Source organism: Callithrix jacchus, chromosome 18, assembly GCF_049354715.1.
Source record: "Callithrix jacchus isolate 240 chromosome 18, calJac240_pri, whole genome shotgun sequence".
Taxonomy (NCBI): domain Eukaryota; kingdom Metazoa; phylum Chordata; class Mammalia; order Primates; family Cebidae; genus Callithrix; species Callithrix jacchus.
Genome location: NC_133519.1, coordinates 31324861 through 31340596, shown reverse-complemented (window position 1 = coordinate 31340596; position 15736 = coordinate 31324861). Strand labels below are relative to the sequence as shown.

At 40.0% G+C, this 15736-nt stretch overlaps 1 protein-coding gene across 3 annotated transcripts in view; it reads left to right on the top strand.

Moving 5' to 3' along the window:
* The window catches only part of FMO4 (flavin containing dimethylaniline monoxygenase 4), a 42148-nt gene that overhangs the window by 4072 nt on the left and 22340 nt on the right, over positions 1-15736 (top strand). The window contains exons 2-3 of one of the 3 annotated variants that reach the window (XM_008985038.6): positions 11932-12042; positions 13813-13951. The gene's annotated coding sequence lies outside the window, so the exon portion shown is untranslated. Of the gene's footprint in view, positions 1-11829; positions 12043-13812; positions 13952-15736 lie in introns of those variants that run through there. The other 2 variants (XM_054247362.2, XM_035279334.3) reach the window with 2 other exon arrangements.

The following is a 15736-nucleotide window of genomic DNA, read 5'->3' as shown; positions in this document are numbered from 1 at the left end:
GAGGCCTCATTCTCCATAATTTAGAGTTCCTCTTTGGATTTTTATGTCATCTTATGACATGTGTCACACCCAAAATGTGCTACTTGCAAACCTAGCTTTTCAGGACCATTACACCCTGAACTGGTTTGATCCACCCATGTTGCAGCTAACAGGCACAATGTGTCAGGGGATCAAGATTCAGGAGGGGACAGTCAGTTCCTTATGTGCACGTGCCAGCTGAGATTAGACCCTAAGTATGTTCTTCTAAGGGGGAAACTTATTTAGGGTTTTAGCATATCTCCCAGACACCCTCACAGCAGTCTCAGTCACCTGAGAATACCTCTAAAGGCTAAGGGAAATAAGGTGCTCTATTTCTTCAGAGTGGAATATTCCACTGTCATGAGCTAAAGAGTTTGGAGTTGGTCAAATCCAACAGGGGAAAGGATTGAAACATACACATATACACAGACACAAAAACAGAAACAAACAACAAAATAGTTAAGCAAAACTAACAAAGATCACACAAATTATACGATTTCTGAGTGCTCTAAGGGTAAGCAGGAAATTAACACCAGCTTGTTGTTAATGCTAATGTTATCCATTTAAAAGAATTTGCAAGACAGAATCCCGAACCAGTTTCTGACCTAGTGATGGGGGCCCAAGCTGAAGATCACTCTCCACTGACACGGAAGCAAATCAGCTTGCCTTCCTTGATGAAAGCGAGTAGAAAACCTCCCACATAATAAAGACTTAAAAAAATAGCATTTAAACCTCAGATCCCCAACTGAAAAACGTTGGAAGATTTCCTGGAGGAAAGAAGTCCCAGACTTCGGCAAATCATCCTATCGGTTTGGGTTATAAGATGCCCAAGCCGGTACCAAGCACCAAGAGGCAAACTGCAGCAGGCCAGGTCTCTTTCACTCAGGATCCTTTTGTGGTTACCAGATGTCAATCGAGAAAAATGATGAGATAAATCTCAATCATTTTATGACATGTATTTGCCAAAGTTAAGGACTTGCCCAGGAGACAGGTCTATGCCTTTCTCCAAAGATGATTTTGAGGGCTCCATATTTAAAGGAGAAAGGGCACAGAAGCACACAGTTTTCATGTAAGCGGATGTGCTTTTTTTTTTTTTTTTTAACATAAGATGACATAAAAGGAGCAGAGAAAAAATGTGAGACTCTGTATTTTATGTAAGATAACATAGACATCCTGGGGTAGGGGAACAATTAGATATGCATTTGTGTCTGCTGAGCTGAAGTAACTGAACCCGCATTAAAGATAAGCTATCAATTTGCATTGTCATGGCGAAATTTTAACAATTCACTAGGAATTTCCTTGTGGGAATGCAGATTTGCATGACCTGGTTCCCAGGCTGACTTTTCCCTTTGGCTAAATGTGTTTGGGGTTCCAAAACTAATTTCCTTTTGTAACCAGGTGTTCCAGGTTTTTGTCCTCCCCCGCCCCAGAAATGGGGAAGAAGCGCTGGAGGTGCTGTGGGCTTACCGTTTCTATAAATATTACAGACCCAAAGAGTTTTGCAGAGAACGATTTATTAGGCAGAGAAAGAGAGAAAGAAGTAGAGAAAGCTCCCACGCTGTTGTGGGAGGGGATCCCAGAGAGGGAAATCCGAGCAGGTAAGGTGCAGTGGAATTTTAACTTTGAAGTTATTCCTGCCCCATTTATGTTCTTGTCCAATGAGAGGAGTTTTTTTTTATACTTCCCCTGGAGGATTGATCTTCGACTCTGTTGCTGGATAGGCTGCTTGGCCCGCAATTAAAGCCTCCTTCCCTAGAGTTTTTGGCAGGCTTTCTTAACAAAGAAAGCTCACCTGGAATTTTACCTAGCCTGCGAGGGGGAAAATTAGACAAAGAACTCTAGGTTCCCGGATGCGGAGGCGGATGTAGGTATGGCGCTGGGAAGTTCTTGCTTTTGAAATCACGGCCCTTGTGGACTCTGGAAGGGAAATTAACATAGTTCCTCACTTTCACAGAGTAAATAACAGTGTCTGTCAGTAGTGGTATTAAAATGGCTCCATTGTCTGGGGATATACCCGTGTTTCTTTGTCTTGTGCGGAGAAAGAATTCAGGACATGGACACACACAAGGAGTGGGTTTAGGAGTGGAAAGGTTAATTGACAAAGAAGAAGAGAGAAAAAGAAAGCTTCCTCATGCTGCGAAAGCAGGTCACCCAACAGAGGGTCTCCGGTTTGAGGTGGAACAGGATCAATTTTGTACAGAGGCTTGAGGAAGCAGTGATTGATTTACATAGGGCCCAGGGAACTGGTCTGACCAGTTTAAATAACCCACAAAAAGACTGGTCCTTCCACCCTAATTTTTTTATTATACAAATGTGGCTTCTACCTGGTGGTAACCATGCCACCTGCACTGGTGATGACAAGGAAAAGAGAAGAGGAAATCTCATCTTCAATGTACCTGACTTCCAGGTACAGCTGCTGGCATTTGCATATAAAAGCTTCTAGCTTGCATACTTATGCTTGCAGCTAGATTTTTCAGGCTGCTTTCTGTTAGAGAAGAAATGGTTTGGGGGCTGCTTTTTATTAAAGGAAAATTTCACTGATAACTCTTTTACCATTTCTAGCTGCCTAAAAATAATTTCTTAATAACTCTTGTGTTAGTATGGTTAGATAATTTATGAAACATCATACTTCAAGAAACAGAAAATTCAAAGTAAACTGGCATAACAAGAAACAATTGTGGCTAATATAATTGGAGTTCAATAATAGGGAGGGCTTTGGGGTTGACTTAATCCAGTAATTCAGTGCCATTCCCTTAGAATTGGGAATCCACATTTCCCTTGGATCTGCCCTTCTCCCTGGGCCAGCTTCATTCTCAGTGTAGTAAGTGGATAGTACCAAAATTTTAGATTACATTCTGCGAAAAAAGAGGGGAAATAATTCCAGGAGTGTTCCAGAAGGAGAATGTGACAGGCAGCTACTCGTACCCAAAAAGTCTATTTTCCCCTTCATCCTGGTCACATGGCCACCTCTCTGGCAAGTATATTTCCCAGTCTTCCTTACAGTTTGTGTGGCCATGTGACCATGTTCTTGAAAGTGAAATGTGATAGAGATAATGTGTGCAATTTCTCCCTCATTTACGTAAAAAAAAGGAAATTGTTTGCTCTGAACTTCTCACTTTCTCTTTTCTGCAAGCTGTCATAGTTATGGTAAGGTCAATCCAGCCAGTCCAATCCCGTCCCCTAGAACTCAAGCACACTATCCAGAGGCCTGGACATTGCCTAACCCAGTCTACCATCACTGGCACCTTACACTCCTCCCACGGTCTGAGATCAGGTGACCCAACCTGCTGATTCCACCACAGCTGGCACCCACTCACATGCACTACCTGTAAGCCAGGGGACCAGCCTACACCACCTGTCACAACCAACACTAACACTAGCACAGACTGTTTGGGTTCCAGGGGGTTGCTCCATCATTGCTACTGCCATTGCTCACATCACACCTGCTGCCCAGGAAGAGGGGAATTAGACTCCCCTAATAACCACATCCTGAGCCACTGAGGAAATCATATATCCTACTAATATTGTTTCCCGCTGAAGAAATTACACAATATCTACACTCCTGCATATACCCAAAATCAAAGTAAAAGCAACCAAAAATATATATACATCTTCAGGAAAAATCTTCTTCTGCAAAAGCAAATTCAAGAAATTGGAAGAAGTAATTGTTACATCAGATGCAGAGATACCAATATAAGGGCACAGAAAATGTGGAAAAAATAAAGAAATATGACATCCCCAAAGGAGCACAATAATTCTCCAGCAATAGGTGCCAAGCAAAAAGAAATTCATGAAATCTTGGATAAAGAATTCAAAATACTGAATTTAAAGCAACTCAGTGTAATACAAGAGAACTCTGCAAATGCAGGTTTCTCTGTACTGAAAACAATACAGAGAAATCAGGAAAACAATTCAAGATATGAATGAGAAATTTACCAAGAGACAGATTTTTTTTTTTTAAAGAAGCTAACAGAAATTTTGGAACTAAAAAATTCATTGAATTCAAAATACACTTGAAAGCTTCAATAATAGACTGGATTATGGAGAAGAAAGAATCACAAAACTTGAAGACAGGTCTTTTGAAATAATATAGTTAGACAAAAACAAAGAAAAATGAATAAAAATAATAAGCAAAGCTTTCATGACATTTGGGACAAAAGAAAACAACCAAATATTCAAATGATTGGTGTCCTCAAGGGCAAAGAGAGAACAAAAGGACTTAAAAAACCTATTTAATGAAATATTAAAGGAAAATTTCCTAAGTCTAGCAAAAGACTTAGCCATTCAGGTACAAGCGGTTTAGGGTCCCCAAACAAATACAATGCAAGAAAGGAACAAAAAGTATGCAAAACAGCCAGAAAACAATTAACAGTATGACGGGAAAAAAAAAAAAAAACCTTCACATATCAATGGTAACTTTGAATGTAAATGGATTAAATTATCCACTTAAAAAATACAAACTGGCTGAATAAAGAAATATTATCTAAATATAAGCTGCATAAAAAAAACACACTTTACCTGTAAAAACACATATAGAAGAAATGAAATATTCCATGCAAAATGGAAACTAAAAGTGAGCAGGAGTAACTATACTTATATCAGAAAAAACAGACTTTAAGTCTAAAGCAATAATAAAAACGAAGGTCACTATGTAATGACAAAGAAATCAGTTCAGCAAGAGGCTATAACAATGGTAAATATATATGCATCTAACACTGGGGCATCCAGATATATATTGGATCTAAAGGGACAGATAGATCCCAATACAATAATATCTGTGGACTTCAACACACCACCCTTAGCACTGAACAGATCATCTAGACAAAAATCTACATGGAAACATTGAATTTAAGCTGACTATAAACCAAATAGGCCTAACAGATGTTTACAGAACATTTTATCCAACAAATGCAAAATATACATTTTTCTCATCAGTACATGGAACATTCTCCAGGATATATCCTGTTAGGCCACAAAGCAAGTCTTAACATATATTTTAAAAAAATCAAAATCATGCCAATATCTTCTCAGACAATAATGGAATAAAAGTAGCAATCAACACCAATAGGTACTTTGGCATTTATAGAAATACATGGAAATTAAACAATGTAATCCTTAATTACCAGGGAGTCAATGAAGAAATTAAGATGGAAATCAAATAATTTCTTGAAACAAATGAAAATGAAAACACATCAAAACTACGGGGTGCAGCAAAAAGCAGTGCCAAGAAAGAAGTTTAGAGCAATAAAAACCTACACCAATAAAAGCAGAAAGATTTCAAATCCACAACCTAATGTTGCACAGAAAGGAACTAGAAAAGCAAGAACTAACCAAATCCAAAATTAGAAGAAAAGAAATTATAAAAATCAAAGCAGAACTAAATAAAATAAATACTAGGCCAGGCGCGGTGGCTCAAGCCTGTAATCCCAGCACTTTGGGAGGCCGAGGTGGGTGGATCATGAGGTCAAGAGATCAAGACCATCCTGGTCAACATGGTGAAACCCCGTCTCTACTAAAAATACAAAAAATGAGCTGGGCATGGTGGCGTGTGCCTGTAATCCCAGCTACTCAGGAGGCTGAGGCAGAAGAATTGCATGAACCCAGGAGGTAGAGGTTGCAGTGAGCCGAGATAGCGCCATTGGACTCCAGCCTGGGTAACAAGAGCGAAACCCTGTCTCAGAAATAAATAAATAAATAACATACTATATAAAAATATATAAAGCATCAATGAAATAGAAAGTTGGTTCTTAGAAAATATAGACAAATTGATAAACCTCTAACTGGCCTAATCAAGAAAAATAGAAGACCCCAGTAAACAAAATCAGAAATGAAAAAGGAGACATTGCAACTGCTACCAAAGAAATACAAAAGATTATCAGAGATTATTATAATAACTATACGCTAATGAACTGGACAACCTATGAGAAATGAATAAATTCCTGAAAACTTACAACCCACTGAGATTGAACAAGGAAGAAATAGAAAACCCGAACAGTCCAATAACAAGTAGTGAGACTGAACCAGTAATGAAAAGTCTCCTAACAAAGAAAAGCCCAGGGCTGGATAAATTCACAGCTGAATTCTACCAAATATGTAAAGAAGAACCAATATCAATTTTCTTGAAACTATCAAAAAAATTGAAGAGGCGAGAACAAAATCAGAGGACAAACACAAAAAGAAAACTGCTATTAACAGTCTTGGTGAAGACAGATACAAAAATCCTCAGCAAAATACTAGCAAATGGAATCCAAAAGTGCGTCAAAAAGATAACACACCATAACCAAGGGAGACTTATACCAAGGATGCAAGAATGGTTCAACATATACAACATAATCAATAAACATGATACATCAATAAAATGAAGCTGTCTCTGAAAGAACCACTAGTTAAAAAATTAAAGGACTTCATGACTAAAGCACCAAAAGCATTGGTAACAAAAGCCAAAATAGACAAATGGGATCTAATTAAACTCCAGAGCTTCTACACAGCAAAAGAAACAATCATTAGAGTGAACTGGCAACCAACAGAACGGGAAAAGCTTTTGCAACCTATCCATCTGACAGGGCTAATATCCAGAATCTACAAAGAACTAAAACAGACTTACAAGAAAAAAACAAACAAACCCATTCAAAAGTGGGCAAAGGATATGAACAGACACTTTTCAAAAGAAGACATATATGAGGCCAACAAACATGAAAAAATGCTCATCATCACTGGTCATTAGAGAAATGCAAATCAAAACCACATTGAAATACCACCTCATGCCAGTTACAATGGCGATCATTAAAAAATCTGAAGACAACAGATGCTGGGGAGAATGTGGAGAAATAAGAACACTTTTACACTGTTGGTGAGAGCATAAATTAGCTCAACCATTGTGGAAGACAGTGTGGCGATTCCTTGAGGATCTAGAAATAGAAATCCCATTTGACCCAGCAATCCCATTATTGGGTATATACCCAGAGGATTATAAAACATTCAACTATAAAGGCACATGCACAGGTATGTTTATTGCAGCCCCGTGTATAATAACAAAGACCTGGAACCACCCCAAATGCCCATTGATGATAAACTGGACAAGAAAAATGTGGCACATATACACCATGGAATACTATGCAGCCATAAAAAACGATGAGTTCATGTCCTTTTAGGGACATGGATGAATCTGGAAACCATCATTCTCAGCAAACTGATACAAGAACAGAAAATCAAACACTGCATGTTCTCACTTATAGGCAGGTGTTGAACAGTGAGAACACATGTACATAGGGAGGGGATCATCACACACTGGAGACCCCAGTGTTGGGGGGGTTAGGGAAGGGACAGTGGTAGGTAGGGAGGTTGGGGAGGGTTAACATGGGGAGAAATGCCAGATATAGGTGAAGGGGGGATGGAGGCAGCAAACCACATTGCCAAGTATGTACCTATGCAACAATCCTGCATGATCTGCACATGTACCCCAGAACCTAAAGTATAATTAAAAAAAAAAAAAGAAAATTTCGGCTAGGCATGGTGACTCAGGCCTATAATCCCAGCACTTTGGGAGGCTGAGGCGGGTGGATCACGAGGTCAATAGATCGAGACCATCCTGGTCAACAAGGTGAAACTCTGTCTCTACTAAAAATACAAAAAGTAGCTGGGCATGGTGGTGCGCACCTGTAGTCCCAGCTACTCGGGAGGCTGAGGCAGGAGAATTGCTTGAACCCAGAAGGAGGAGGTTGCGGTGAGCCGAGATCGTGCCATTGCACTTCAGTCTGGGTAACAACAGCGAAACTCCCTCTCAAAAAAAAAAAAAAAAGAAAATTTCTTTCCTTAGCCAGGCACAGTAGCTTGCACCTGTGATCCCAGCACTTTGGGAGGCCAATGCGGACAGATCATCAAGTCAGGAGATTGAGACCAGTCTGGCCAACATAGTGAAACCCCATCTCTACTAAAAATGCAAAAAAAAAAAAATTAGCTGGGCGTGGTGGCACATGCCTGTGGTCCCAGCTGCTTGGGAGGCTGAGGCAGAAGAATCACTTGAACCTGGGAGGCAGAGGTTTCAGTGAGCCAAGATAGCACCACGGTACTCTAGCCTGGAGACAGAGCGAGACTGTCTCAAAAAAAAAAATTTTTATTTTCTGTTTTTATATTTTTAGAGACAAGCTCTGTTGCCTGGGCTGGAGTTCAGTGATTCATAGCTCACTGCAGCCTTGAACTCCTGGACTCAGGCAATCCTCCCTCCTCGGCTTCCCAAGTAGCTGGGATCATAGGCACATGCCACCAGCCCCCTCTTCACTAGCTAATTTAAAATTTTTTTTCATAGAGATAGGGCCTCATTGTGTTGCTCAGGCTGGTCTAACTCCTGGCCTCAAGTGATCCTCCTGCCTCGGCCTCCCAAAGTGTTAGGATTATGGGCATGAGCCTCTGTGCTCGGCCTAAAAAAATAATTTTAAATAGAAAAAGATCCCAGCTTGAAAAAAAATGTTTTTATAAAAATAAATAAAAACAAATTTAAAAAGCAGAGTGAAGGACAAAACCACATGATCATCTCAATATACACCAAAAAAGCTTTTGATAAAAGTCAACATCCCTTCATGATAAAAACTACCAATAAACTCAGAATAGAAGGAACATACCTCAATATAATAAAGGCCATATATGACAAACCACAGCTAACATCATACTGAAGGGGGACAAGCTGAAAGACTTTCCTCTAAGATCTGGAACAAGACAAGGATGCCCATTTTTACCATTCCTATACAATATAGTACTGGAAGTTCTAGTTAGAGCAATTAGACAAGAGAAAGAGATAGAAGGCATCCAAGCTGTAAAAGAGAATGTCAGATTTTCCCTCCTTACTGACAACAAGATCTTACATCTAGAAAACCCTAAATATTCCATGAAAAAACTCTTATAACTGGTAAACAAATTAAGTTTCAGGATATAAAATCAGCATACAAAAATCAATAACATTTCCATTCACCAACAATGAACTGTCTGAGAAAGAAATCAAGAAATCAATTCCAAAAATAGCCAAAACAAATAAACTAAAATAAAACATTTAGGAATAAATTTAACCAAGGAAGTAAAAGATATCTTCAAGGAAAACTACAAAACACTAATGAAAGAAATTGAAGGGGACACAAATAAATGGAAAGATACCTCATGCTCATGGGTCAGAAGAATTAATATCATTAAAATGATCATACTGCCCAAAGAAATCTACAGATTCAATACAAACACTATCAAAATAGCAATGTCATTTTGCACAGATTTCAAAAAACAATTCTAAAATTCATATGGAACCAAAAAAGAGCCCAAATAGCTAACACAGTCCTGTGCAAAAAGAACAAAACTGGAGATATCATACTACCTGACTTTAAAATAGATCACAAGAGTACATTAACCAAAACAGCATAGTATTTATATAAAAACAGACATAATCAATGGACTAGAATGGTAAGTCCAGAAATAAATCCATGTGCTTACAGCCAAATGATTTTCAATAAAGGCACCAAGAACGTGCACTGGAGAAAGGACACCCTCTTTGATAAATGGTGCTGGGAAAATTGGATGTCCATATGCAGAAGAATGAAACTGGATCCCTATCTCTTTCCATAGACAAAAATTAACACAAAGTGAATTAAAAACTTAAACATAAAATCCAAAACTATAATACTACTAGAAAAAAAAAATAGGTAAAACACTTCAAGACACCGGTGTAGGCAAAGATCTCATGGCTAAAACCTCAAAAGCACAGACAACTATAATACAAATAGACAAATGGGACTATATTAAACTAAAAAGCTGCATAGCAAAGGAAACAATCAACAGAGTGAAAAGACAACCTATTGAATGGTAGAAAATATTTGCAAACCATATATCTGATAAGTTGTTAATATCCAAAAAACAAAAATAAACAATAACAAAGAAACAAACAAAACAGGCCAGGCACAGTGGCTCATGTCTGTAAATGTCAGCAGTTTGGGAGGCCAAGGCAGGAGGATCACTTGAGCTCAGATGCTCAAGACTACTCTGGACAACATGGTGAGATCTCATCTCTACACAAAAATTAAAAATTAGCTGGGCATGGTGGTATGTGCCTGTGGTTCCAGCCACTTAGGAAGTTGTGGTGGAAGGATCACTTCCGCTCAGGTGGTCAAGGTTGCAGTGAGCCATTATCTTGCCACTGCACTCCAGCCTGGGCAGCAGAGTCAGAAGAATAAGAAGGAGGAGGAGGAGGAGGGAGAGAAGGAGGGGGAGGAGGTGAGGGAGAGGGAAAGAAGAAGAAGGTGGAGGAGAAGGAGAAGGAGAGGAAGGAGAAGAAGAAAAAGAAGAAGGGGGGGAGGAGGGGAAGGGGGAGGGGAGGAGGAGAAGAAAAAGGAGGAGGGGGAGGAGGAGGGAAGGAGGGGAGGGGAGGTAGGGGAGGAGGAGGAGGAGGAGAAAAAGAAGAGGCAGAAATATATTGGTGTTCATTAATGAAAACTGTTCTTTCAACTTTTCTGTGGGCTTGATACTTTTTTTTGTTTTAATATATATTTTGAAGCACTGTGGTTTGTATTCTTTTTTCTTTTTGAAAATTTTTTTATTTTTTCCTAAAAAACCGGGATACATGTGCAGAATGTGCAGGTTTGTTACATAGGCATATGTGTGCCATGGTGGTTTGCTGCATCTACTGACCCATTCTCTAAGTTCCCTCCCCTCATCCCCCACCTCACAAGAGGCCTGAGTGTGTGTTTTTCCCCACTCAGTGTCCATGTGTTCTCATTGTTCAACTCCCACTTAGGAGTGAGAACATGCGGTGTTTGGTTTTCTGTTGCTGTGTTAGGTTGCTGAGGATGACAGCTTCCAGCTTCATCCATGTCCCTGCGAGGACATGATCTCATTCCGTTTTATGGCTGCATAATAGTCCATGATATTTTTCAAAAAAAAAAATTTGCTGTCAACAGAAGATTTTATATTAAAATCTGTATTTGCAGCTTTTACTGAAAAGATCCTAAGGCCTTGCCATATCAGGCTCATTTTCTCAAATAGCAACATTTAGGTGAATTGAATAGACAGATAATATGCCTTCCAGTCAGATTGTATCTGGCCCACTTTGTTTACGTTATACTCCTCACTTTGTAGCCATTTGCATTTGTGACTCTTAGTTTAGAAATTTTTCAGTGAACCATGTTGGAAACATCCCTAAACACAAGACCTAAAGATGGTCTGTTATGTTATCTTCCAAGCACACAGTGGAAGGAAAAATGATACCTACTAAGTACTCTATTACTGCCACAGCTTCTATAATTATTACATTTCTTGTGCCCTAGGTTAATATCTAAAAATAGCTTTATGCTTTCTCAAACACGTTTCACCAGCTCCCTCTGCTGATCCAATCTGAAGGATAAAACAGCTTAAATTCCTTATAAGTCCTGAACTTTAAAAATCACATTTCTGGGGTTGGAGAACTCCAGACATGAAAGAACTTGATGAGGTAGTGGACATCTAAATTACTTTCTCCTTTGGACAGCTCCTACGGTAATTCAAGCAGGAGTCAGGTTGTAGAAGTTTGTTTCCAAAAGTAGAAGTCCTGTTTCACTGAGAAAAGCTGTGATTTGAGGTGATTTGGCGCCCTCTACAGACTACAATGGCAAGAGCGAGGCTATCATTTGCTTCCCATAAGTTTTAGGGCTTTGCCGGAACTGTGACGTTGGGGAGGGTGGGGGAAAGGGGCAGGATGGTTTAAGTTCTGCCAATCCAACAGCTGTATTCTAACTCAACATTTGGCCCTCCCTTAAGATCACGGAAGTATCACGCTTGCCTGCTATACAACTTTTTTTCCTTGTACTTTCTGCTGTCACCAGCATAACAGGAAAGACAAGCGGCTTTTGTTTTAAACTGAGGGCACTTTTATCAAAATCCTCATTCCGTTTATTTTTCTTTTAGAAAAAAGGATTTGAGTTTTAAGCCTTAAAAAAAAAAAAAGACACACACTCTCCTTGCCTATTTGACTTTGAGAATAATTTAAGTCAGAGAATCTGCTCTATGCTAACCAAGGTAAGTGTCCTGGATTTTTTTTTTTTTAATGGGGAAATGATCCAGAAACTGCTTTCGCAGAAGATTAATGTTCTCCTTGGAATGTGTGTTCCTAAAGAATGAATGTGATTGTCTTCTTTTGGGGTATCTTGACTAGAGTTAAAGCAAGAGAATGAAGGAAAACGTCAGGAAGCAAAGGGAAGTTGTAGGAAACAAAGTTATGTTGTTGATAGAATCACCCAAAAGAAAGGTGTCAGTGAGATAAACAGAATCATGTGACTTTCAGTGACTCGAGGCTCACCTCTGCTTGAGATGGAAATGTCAGCCATTGGAAAACACCCGACAGATGGGGTGAAAGGAAATTCTGTAACAAAGTAAAAGCATGGTAGGGTAATTATAAGAAACATAAAATGATCAAATTCCAAATTTGAAGAAATCATAATTGATTACATAATTTGCAAATCACCCAAGTCTTTCCGTGTCTCATAAAGGATTCCTACATTTGCTGGTCAGTCAGGTATGGGCTGGGGTTTTCCCATTGTACAAAGGTCTAGTTCAGTAGATCAGGCTCCTTTCTGCCAAGGGACTAAATACAAACAACCTGTGGCCTGAACGGTGGCTCATGCCTGTAATCCCAGAACTTTAGGGAGCTAAGGGGGGCAGATCACTTGAGGTCAGGAGTTCCAGACCAGCCTGACCAACATGGTGAAACCCCATCTCTACTAAAAATACAAAAGTTAGCCAGGTGTAGTGGCGCATACCTGTAGTCTCAGCTACTCAGGAGGCTGAGGCAGGAGAATCACTTGAACCTGGGAGGCAGAGGTTGCAGTGAGAGGAGATCGTGCCACTGCACTCTAGCCTGGAAGACAGAGTGAGACCCCATCTCGAATAAATAAATAAATATAAGCAACCTTTGAGCAACCAAGTACCTTATAAAGTTTATTTTATAGTTTACAGAGTTTGCACACACATGTTCTCCCAATCCTTCAAGCCTGCAGTATTCTGGACTACCTTTGAATTCATATCTTTTTCCTTTTTTTGGTACCAATGACTTGGTTTTCAGACGTAAGAACAGTTCTTTCAAGCTAGAAGGAAACAAAGAGAAAGCCATTTGAACCCTCTGTTTTACAAATGTGGAAGCACTGGCTCAGAGAAATCAAGAATTTTGTCCAGGGTTACAGGCTGGTTAGAGGCAGAAGCAGAACTAGAACTCAGATTTCTCAATTTCCAGTTCACGCACTACCTTCCTTTACTGGCTTAAGGCTAAATTTAAAATGGTTGCTCCCATTCAGAAATGTACAGTCTGTAAATATGGATTAATTTTAAAAGGTACAAATTCCCAATTTGTTTCCACTGCCTGTAGAGTCTCTAAATCAGTCCTTAAAGTGTTTTTGCCCAGCAGCTTGGACCCACAGCCCACTCTGTGTCACTAACTGGGTCTCTGGGCAGTGATAAACAGGCCAGGAGAATGCAAACGCTCGTGCCTAGAGCATACTTAAGCTGAGGACTTAGCACAAGGTAACATTAGCCTCTCCATATACAACATCTTAAGAGCAGTCACTGTTTGTTTTTTTTTTTTTTTTTTCTAAGACTTTACTACTATTTCTTAGTGTCAGGGTCTTCATCATCTGCAGGGCCCCACACTTGGCTCAGTAGCAGCCAAATACCTGCACTTAGAGGTACCCAGGGCATATTTGTTGAATGAATTAATTTGCTGCCAGTCTATTCACGTCAGTACATTTTTCACTTTGGCAATTCATTTAGCAGCCATTTCTTATGTTATTATTGCAGAGATCGAGCACAGCAGAGATCTTCCAGCCCCAGTCCTCTACCTAGTGGCCTGGAAATTCAGTTCTTTTTGGTGGAGGCCATTTATTTCTGGCTAGAAGCTGCCCAAACCTCCTACTCCTCAATTCAAAGGAAACCACAGGTATGTCTGCCTACTCCTTTCCAAACTTGTTCATAAATTTTATCTGTGTGAACTGTCCTTTCTAAGGAGAAGAGAAGAAAGAAAGGAGACATATAGGGAGGTAGAGAATGAATACTGAGTAAATATTTGTGCAAGGCACTTTTTAATGTAAGTAATATCATATTTTCTAAAACCCAAGTAATCCTTCAACATTGATATTTTTCTTATTTTACAAATAATATATCTAAGGGTGTTTCAGCAGGTTGCTCAGGGTCATATGACTAGTTGGTGGCTGAGAAAGTTCCAACCCAACTCTGCTGTCTCTAAAATCCATTTTCATTGCATCCCATATACCTCTCCCAACTAAATAGGGATTCCCAAATAAACAGTCTAAGAGGAAAAATGATACATTTTGTAATAGATAATGAAGCCAAGTATGGCAATCTCAGCCTCACAAAGGGCAAAGTAGCAAATACATTTGGAAATTGACAGCCCTAGGAAATTGCAAGTTCATGAGTCTGCCTTTGTGAGAAGTCCAAGGGTTCCTGGAGGACTCAGGAGTCTTTCTTTACTCCCTGCAGTCAGTGAATTCACTCTGATTCTGTGCCTGGGGCTTCTGATCTCATTAAGAGGCAAGCTACAAAGCCTTAGAGAAAAACTTCTCCAAGCCCGTCCAAAAGGTGCAGCCGCAAACCTGAGCAAAGGCGAAGGAAGAGGCTTAGTGAGGGGAACCACAGGGTTCCTCGGGCTCCCAGACAAACAGCATGTTCACATCTTGGCCTCAGATCCTGAAATCCATACTCAGTACAAACTCTGTCTCTTGTTAGCAGTGTAGCCTTAAGTTGTTTCCAATGATGATGTTAATTTCCTATTTATTGGTAATTATTCCTAATAGCTCAAAAAATATATGCTCTCTTGGTTACCCAAGGCAAATATCACTGTGATAGTGACTTGAGACTGCAGAAATCATACAGGGATAGATCTCTCATCAAAAAAATACTGTATCTTTAAAGGCAAAGTGAATTGAGTTATATATAGTTCATAAAACAACGGAATACTTTGAGGTCTCAACTACTGTTTGTGTGTCATCTGAAATGGCCAAGGGGGTTGCAGGGGAAAACAGCACTTGCAGCTAAGTCTACATGACATGTTAAGGGCCTCAGTGTGACATAAACTTTATTTATAGAATTAACTCAGCTTATCTGATTGAGGCAAAAGCAATGTGAGATGTGCAGAAGCCTAAATAATAATATCCAGAAAAGCTGGTAAAAGTTGGTCCTCAATCCCCATGCATGTGTATGTGTATACCTCCCCCAGTTCCTGCTGACAAGCATGAGCATCCCCATTTCTATCTGACATCATCTTGGGCTCCAGAATACCCCTTATGACGTTCCTTGAGGACTTTGTTTTCTATTATGGTCAGTCTTGCCTCTGTGCAAGGTTGAGAACCTCCCCTCAACCCATGTAATATCCTTGTTGTATGGCAAGGCATGACCTTGACCAGCTATTCTTCAGGACTCTAAATGCTTTGAATAAAAATTCGGCCGGGCGCAGTGGCTCACACCTGTAATCCCAGCACTTTGGGAGGCCGAGGTGGGCGAATCATGAGGTCAAGAGCTCGAGACCATCCTGGCCAACATGGTGAAACCCCGTCTCTACTAAAAATACAAAAATTAGTTGGGCGTGGTGGCACGCGCCTGCAGTCCCAGCTACTTGGGAGGCTGAGGCAGGAGAATTGCTTGAACCCAGGAGGTGGAGGCTGCAGTGAGCCAAGATCGCGCCACTGCATTCCAGCCTGGCGCCTGG